The sequence below is a fragment of the Anoplophora glabripennis genome, unplaced genomic scaffold, assembly GCF_000390285.2.
Source record: "Anoplophora glabripennis isolate ALB-LARVAE unplaced genomic scaffold, Agla_2.0 scaffold407, whole genome shotgun sequence".
Taxonomy (NCBI): Eukaryota; Metazoa; Arthropoda; class Insecta; order Coleoptera; family Cerambycidae; genus Anoplophora; species Anoplophora glabripennis.
In genome coordinates, this window is record NW_019416501.1 from 403,523 (window position 1) to 412,010 (window position 8,488).

Genomic DNA, 8,488 nt, shown 5'->3' on the forward strand with positions numbered 1-8,488 from the left:
ATAAAATGAGCAAATTGTAATCTAGCTGGTAAGTCTGCTGCTAAAAGATTTTGCACGGGTGTAAAATGGTAGGGATATAAATTTTCCTTGTGAAAGATTTTGAGAACTGTTGTTTTACTAACACCGGTTTCTCTAGCTACCTGCCTGCTGCTAACTTCTGGATTTCCTGCCACTCTTACTAAAATTTCTTCTTCTTGGTGAACTGTAACAGTACGCCCTGCGTTGTCTCTTTTAGGACGAAAACTACCAGTTTCTCCAAGTCTATTAAAAAGTTCTTGAAATAGTTTCCGATTTGGTTGCCTTCTATTCGGATACAACTCTGAATACCGACGAAGCGCTCGACGTCCAACATAATCTGATTGCGCATAAACGCAAACCATATCGCGCATTTCTCCATTTGAAAATAAATTATGGCGTGGCATGTTATCTCGCACTACGATTTAGATCATAAAGTAAAGAATACTTTTAATAAGGCACGAATAATACTGTAATATTACTGACAGCACTAAGATAAGTGGAAAATGTCAAAATTGGATTTTAACATAAGCCTACTTGAAAATTTTTGCCGATTTGTAATTGAATGCAAATACATTGGAATTTTCAATGGCAAATTTTACGAGAACGGTGCCAGATAGCGACTATCAAAAAGTATAGCTTTTTTGTGTAAAAGAAGTTGTAAAATCAGAATTTGCTACCTGAGAATTAGATTTTTGAAAGATAAAAAAGTTCTGTCGTTTTCAACGCATTCGACCTAGCGCAGGTGGCGCTCTCTATGAGCTACAAGCAAACCATGGATATATTTCAATCTCTCGCCCCAGAAAACCCCTAACACCAAAATTTCATCTCGATATGAGCATTTATTATGAAATAAATAAGAAAAAACTAAAATAATATTTTGCATTAAACACCCTGAATCTCTGTAAGTATCAACTTTTGGACTAAGGTGAGTTTGTCTAATTCGCAATATTTTCACGTCAGGAATCTAGTCATGAATTTTGGCCCATTACATCGCGACCACCCTGTATATGTTCAATTGATTTAGGAAAGACTATACACATAAGGTATGTGTACAAACTATCAACTTGCAACATGCTTCAACCTTTAACCACCAGCTTCATCCTGATCAAATTACGGCACAACGCCAGCCCAAATTGCGGCTTACATTTGCATCATCTAAATACACACAAAATTCAGTGGAGGGCATCGAATACATTGCGCATCGAAGCTCGCCTTGTTTCCTGCTTTTCTGCAGTTTTCCCTGCATCTCGCCTGCAGAAAATAAGATTTCTCCTGCATTCGATACTCGACTGCAGGAAATTTCTAAGTTATTCTCGCGTTGAATTAACCAAACGAAATTTAATTAGCAGGTCTAGCTAGGGGATATTTTACAGTGGCGGCGGCGTATGGCCCTAGGATAATAGGAGTCCCTTGAGGAATAGAATTCCTTTGTACTGGATAAAAATCAAACCGAGACTTATTTTTGAAAGGAAATTCACCAGCCTTACAAAATGGCAAAACAATAACGAAAGTAGTCATTTGGCACTCACAAAGAAAATTGACTGCACATTTCCAAGGGAATGTGATGCGATAAAATATACGGTTCTGCGGCGCTACTGGTTATATTAAAATATAGTAATGTAATAAAATTTATTGGAGGAGAGACGTATGAGATGAATATTGCCTTCGCCAGCATGCCATTTAGGGGGCAATAACGCCAGATGAATCCCATGAAAAATGTTTAAAACTCGTAAATGCTCCTCTCAGGACATATGTCTTGTTTAAAAGCAATTTGTCATGCGATATTTTGAACGGGCCGCGTAAAAAAGTCCGTTATGACTCAATAAATAAACCGCGACTAGCGAACGGCTGATGCGAGGGACGACTCCCTTCTCGAGGATGACGAGATGGAACGAACCCTGCCTCTGTAAAAAGCACATTCCTGCTTTTACGGGTACCAGAAAAAGGTCCGAGAGAAATTTTGCCTTCTTATATGAGATATAAAAGCGTATAGTCCCGTCCTTACTGTAACACTGATATTACGACACCGGTATAAATTGTTTATTACCTTGTAAGGTAATGAGCCCGAACAAGCGTAAAGGAGGATTTGGAGCCTCGTTTAGCACGATGCTTATGGCTTGTAATTCATTGTAATTCTTCCTTCAGTACTGCCTAACTTCTAGCTTTTAATTTCAGACTGCTAGTGATTTGGCAATATTTTGTTTTACCTTAAGTTATTTGATTATTAACATTCATACAAAAAAAAATTAAGAATAATGAGAGCTAGATTGTACTAATAATAATATGCATTTTCAGTAATCAATCGTTGAAACTTCAAAACGGCGCTTAAAGTTAATGATAATCAAATTTGTTAAAACTTATTGAGAACTCCTGGAATTGTTCCCGAGTTACGTACTACATAAAAAGCGGTGAATAGATATGGCTGTAAATAGTNATATATATTGGAATATAATTTCAATGCATGTGTGTTGATTTTAATTTTAATTTTTAATTAAGCTGTAAATTGTTCCATACAAACCTCTACCATCTTTTATGTTTTACCTTGTACTTTCTTATCCCTGACCAGCTGTTAGTAGACAATATCAGAAAATCTCAGGAGTCGGTTCTATATTTACACACAAACTAATACAATGCAATACACTTTGGAATGAATAGAGAGTTTGAAATTCAATAAAGTGTTTTTTCAAATATTTGTTATATCTATGACTACTTAAAAACTTTATAAACTCAAATTAGGAATACATTTTTATATGTAATATGTTTTCCACAACAAAGAATATTTTAATAACAAAATTTGCCTTTCTTTTCGGCTCATCTTACAAACAATATAAGGAATAATTATAAAAAATTTACTATTAACTAACTTTATTCGAACTATGTAATACTGAGTACGTCTCCTTATATATTTGTTGCCTATCAGACAGGGCATCTCTTATATCTAAACAGGAACGAAAATGGCTGTTCATTTGACAGATTTTGTCAGAGCTCGTGAAAATAGTGAAATATTGAAGTGATTGGATTATGCTTATTTCTGTACAGGTCCTGTGATTTGTTATTTATACTTTGCAAAGATTTGATGCGAGAGAAAGCATGATTTATTGGCAGTAGCTAGCAATATTTTAGTGCACTGTGTTTTAGGTACCTGGTACGTTGTAAAATTTGAAGTTTTCTTTGCTGGAAACTACATAGAGGCCTTGCAGACTATTTATGGGGCCACTGGAAACTGCTTTGGAACTGCTTTATACTGCTAGTAGCGGAAAATTTTCATGGGATGACAAAATAACTTTCTCTGGACTCTGGCAAACTGTGGATTTAACTGGTGAGTGTTTAATTTTCTTTCTTGGACTGTTTTTTCTTGCTTTATTTTTCGGGAGCTGCCTTTCCACGCTGTACATTTTGCAAAACCCAAGCCGTAAGCAATCAATAATTTTTTTGTTTCTCTCATCCTTCTTGAATATTCTGTCCCTAGTTTTGCTTAAGGTCCATACACAGAATTTTTTAGTCTTTGGATGTCCTTTTCAATCACTTTTTCACAACACTACTTATAACTAACACATTTTTAACGAATGTCTATTTTTATATACAATTCTATAAATTAATTAATAAAATATTCTTTATTTTATGTTTTTTAGGTCATCTCCGGGTATTCTTACAAAGCCACCTTTAGCTTTGACATTTGTGAAATTTATTCTAAAATTTGACAGTTGATGAAAATTTTCATGTTATGGTTCACTTCAAAACTGACTGACACAATCTAAGAAAAAATGTTTTGACCTTAAAATTTCACTTTTCTCCGAAATTTGTGGTGAAGCCATGAAATTTGACTACAGGATCATCTTCAGCGCATCAGTCCTTCAGAAATGATGTGTGGCTCCCTTGGGTTTGTACTTTTTTTTGTGTGGCTGTGTTGGCGAAGACAGAATTGTTGAATCCACAATTTAATATAAATATAAATAAAAATTTACATTGAGATTAAAGCAATAAAAAATATCTTTTATCCGGCAAATAAAAGCAGGTGATCGACCGCTATGGACAACGTCTACTGAACAACCGAAATAAAAACTGGGAGTGTGAACCGAGTTAACATAACACCCTTTTTCCGCAAACTATTATTCTATTAATCAAATAGTTTAGTTACGTTTCTGGACTGGGGGACGAGAGACGCACCGAAGGCGTGGTCGGGAGGATTCGTTGATTTATCGTCTCGATTAAATCGGGAAACTTTAAAACATATCCGGGTCGCAGTTAATTCGACTCGGTGATTCCCGAATTTGTCATCTTTCCGGGTCCGTGGAAGCCCGGGTGAACGGTGACGGTTATCTGGTAAGGCGGGAGGCGGGTGGGGACGAGGAAGGATTAGCCCCCGTGCTTCGCTAACTGGGTCGCCCCGGCGTTATCTTTGCATCTCCTGATTATTCGAGAATGTGTTACGGGACGCTTCCAGCCCGATACCGCGACGTTTGTTATTAATCACTTTCGATTAGGCCTGACGCTAAAGCATATATTAGATTAAATATTCATGCCTAGTCTGTTTCTGTCCTAAGATACGTCACTTATTTGCACAAGTACGTCGCTATAGGTTTATGTAAGTATTTCTTTATATCACTCTTCATCAACGCAAAGCTACTAATACGTTTGAAAGCAGAAAAACCATTTGTAGTTCGAATTCAGTTGTATTTTTAACTGCTTTTCCGAAATCGAGCTTGAACTCGAAACATTAGATTCGTCTCCTCGAATGCAATCGAATAACTTACGGTTTGTGGTCAAAGTCTCTTCGTCTAGTTTTTGCGAAGACATTTCTTAGTCCGAAAGACATTTTTGTGAATTCGTACTTACCAGGTACCACTGCTCCCTGAAGAGCGGATCCGGGAAGGTCACCGACGGTATGGCCCTGTAGTGGGGTTGCCCGTGAACGGGATGTTCAGCGGAGGGTGCTATGTCGCCTACGAATTGACTGAAGGGGGATATGGATGGGTCGTTCGCGAAATCACGTTTCCTGCGCTTCTTCTCGTGCTGCTGCTGGACCCAGTGGACCTGCAATAAACGACGGCATCATAAATAATAGAAAAACTATATTCCAGACTATTTTAATGTATTTGACAGTGAATTTATATGCATACTAAAGCAATTTTAATATATTTTGTGATGAAATATGATGTTTCTAAGTATTTTGTCATATTTCAAAGTTGTTTCGGTACTTTCGAAGGTTTCTAAAGCTTATCGGAGGAATTCTGATATATTTTGAAGCATGGTAATGCGTCTTGTAATTATTATGTTCCATAAAATTGGGCGGCTCAGCATCTCGGATGAAAGAGCGCAAACACATCTAGCGAGAAGCCGAAATGGCTGCGGCCCCATGAGTAATGTCCGTGGGGGTGATTTGAATTATAGTGACGTTTTAATGTACACATTTAATCAAGAACCCATTACTTCCTTACATAAACTGCAAAATGGAGATTTTTAATTTCGGTAATACCTCCGCCGGGCCGCCGAATGACACACAGAGGGCGCTGCGGATCGCTGAATTGCGCCCGGAAAAATTTAATGTCTCGTTTCTATCGGGAAGGCGAATTATATTTTTATGCGCGCCAGCCCTTTTTAGATAATTGTTTTCACGTGAGATTTATGTTTATGGGGGCCGTATATTTTTTCATTTTCTCTAGATTATATTCATTAGAAACTTGCAAGGTTATTATTCTTTCGAAGAAGTAAAACGCGTCTTTTGTAGCAACAATTCAAATGGAGTTAGCTGTCAAAAGTAAAACCAGACTAGACAACCAAAGTGAGTTAGTTAAGAGAGGTAACTAGTACTTAACTAAACTAACTCTTAATGGAAATTTGTAGATCAATTCCATATTGTTTTTTTTTTTTTATAAACCCAGCGATCTACAAAAAATAATGCAAAGAAAAAGTAACATGGTTTTTCGTTGAGACAATCAAGTTATCACGTCCCTTTGACGTCGCAGACAACTCACCTCACGTCGTCACCACCTACGTAGGCACGCGCACGCACATGTACACAAAGCAACATTAATCTAATAGTTATAATTGCGTTCCGTGGGAGTGTAAATAAATTTTCTATTTATCTTGACAAATACGAGCAGTACGAGAAAGCAGTGGGCCACCGAAAGCATTATTTCCTGATGTGTTTCACGGTTCTTCATATTCCACACCGAGAAAAAACTTTCAGTTCAGCTATTAATTAGAGGGATTCCTCTGTAACTGTGTAACTGTAAAATTTATAAAAAAATGGTTTTAATAAAAGTTGTCTGGAATCGCATGGGTCATGTAAAGAATATATTTTTAGCTTTACAGGGTGATCCATTTCGCGTGAGCGCTATATAATTTTGTATTTTAAGTGGAACACCCTGTATATTATTGCGTTTTTGAATTCCTTGGTTAATATTAGGTAGAGTTTATTGAATGTGAATGCAAAATTGAATGCCCTTCCGACTTTGGTTATTTTGTGTCTAGTGTGTAATTTTACCTAAATCTTTTTAAAGTAATGATGAAAATACTTAGATCGAGTTATCGCTCTTAAATTGTTACTTCTAATCATGCACTGGAACGCTATGAACAACAATACACAACAATACCGGCCAGAAGACCTAATTTTCATATTCCTTTGAAGAAGACAGTGATATGCTGTTAAAATGTCAATAAATCTGAACCATTTAGTCCAAGATCATATTAAAATCAAATGCTTTCATTCCGAGGGATAATAAATTATAAAATACTATTTGCGAGGAGCATTTGCAAAATAGTGCGCGCCTCGTATAATCGCTCTATTTAATAAATCAAACAATTCGTTGTATTCACAGCGGCATTTAATTAAAACTCAATAATTAAACAAGTGCTCGCAACTTGAACAACTAAATAAATAGCGGGGGCCATTTCTAAAACAAATTTCCGCTGTTAAAATACGTGCAACTAAAATAGATGAACGCGGCGTACAGAATGGCGGGGTGTTTCGTTCGACCAAAAGAGACGGGACGAAATTTACAATGTGCAAGTTTTTTTCTCGATCGGATGTCCTCCACTCGCGAATTGTCGACTCGGTGGCAGAGACGATTTTACAGGTTCTAATTAGGGCGCATTTTTTTGTAACACTGATACTGCACTATTTATTTTTTCTGGATTCTATTAATGTACTGGTGGCGCACATTGGAAGCGTTGAATAACAACACTAATAATGTTTTGAGAAATATGAGTTAGTCCAGGAGGCAATAGTTAATTTTATTATTTATTGTACAGTTAAACAAGATGGCTGACATCACGAATTGAACCGATATACGAGTATTAAATAATTGACTTTGGTAGCAAATTCGGTACTTTATTTATTTTATAAATGCGCAACTGTTTGGGGTATTAGAGATTTTATTTGTTTTGGTGAAAAGGATTTGACTATCAGCCATTAAATAATAAACATTAGTTTTTAATTAATATTCATAACAATTCGGTTTATTTAACATCACTGGAAATCCGAATACCCTTTTTAATATTACTGTAAAATGTAAACAGGCGAATCATTTATTTGTATTTAATAACGACAGATTTTATATATTTTAAATATTTTTTCTAGATAAACTAAAAACAGGTATATGTGAATTTATTTCAAAATGTAATCAACTTTTGACTCTATACAGGGTGTTACAAGTTGTTAGTGTGAAGAGGATTTTTCCTAATTTTCATAAAAGCGACTAAGGACACATATGAAAAATTTGTATACGAACGAATAGAACGCGTAAATTATTTTATTCCTAATAGCAGTGGCATCGATGCGGGTAGTTTGAGGGGTATAATGGAAGTCAAAATTTTAAAATTTATCAACATCCTCACTGTTTTGAAAACGTTAAAAGAATAGTAAATAGTGTACTAGGTATAGAAAATTGATAAGGTTGAAGGTAAAGGAGATATGTTCAGAGAAAACAGCAGAAGTAGATTTAAAAATATTAACGTGACAAACTTACCATGAATGTTAATATGAATTAAGTAAACTCGGCAAAACAATTAAGGGAGTAAACAAATTTTCAAATTTTTTTTTAGTGATTTTTGAAAGGCTGAAACTTGGTCGTATCGAGAAAATAAAACAGCATTTTCGCGCTTGTGAAGATTCTAATTTTGAAATCTTGAGATGAAAATATTTTTTGAGTATCACTCTCGACGCAATTAAAAGAAATAATGCAAGGCAAAAATTTTACAATCTTTTCCTTGGCAGTATGTACCAGGTTCGATAGCTGACGCAGCAACTTGACATTGAAATATTTGAAAAATTTGTTCCCATATTTATTTAGCCATGCCCATATACAGGTCTGGTCGCCCATTTGAAGAATGAACGCGCGGGCAAACGCGACACAAACACAGCCGCACTGGGCGACCTGGCCATAAATTCAGTTGCCAACAAATGACCTTGCAGTGCAGTGCAGCAATGCGGAATTTGATGTGATTCGGGTAATTTTAATTTATTATA

The 8,488-nt window shown here is 36.0% G+C and overlaps 1 protein-coding gene across 1 annotated transcript in view; it reads right to left on the reverse strand.

The window, feature by feature from the left end:
* Positions 1-5,050, reverse strand: part of LOC108910006 (furin-like protease 2) — a 103,707-nt gene extending 98,657 nt beyond the window's left edge. The window contains exon 1 of the mRNA XM_023454760.1: positions 4,855-5,050. The gene's annotated coding sequence lies outside the window, so the exon portion shown is untranslated. The remainder of the gene's footprint in view (positions 1-4,854) is intronic.
* Between the last annotated feature and the right edge of the window lie 3,438 nt (positions 5,051-8,488).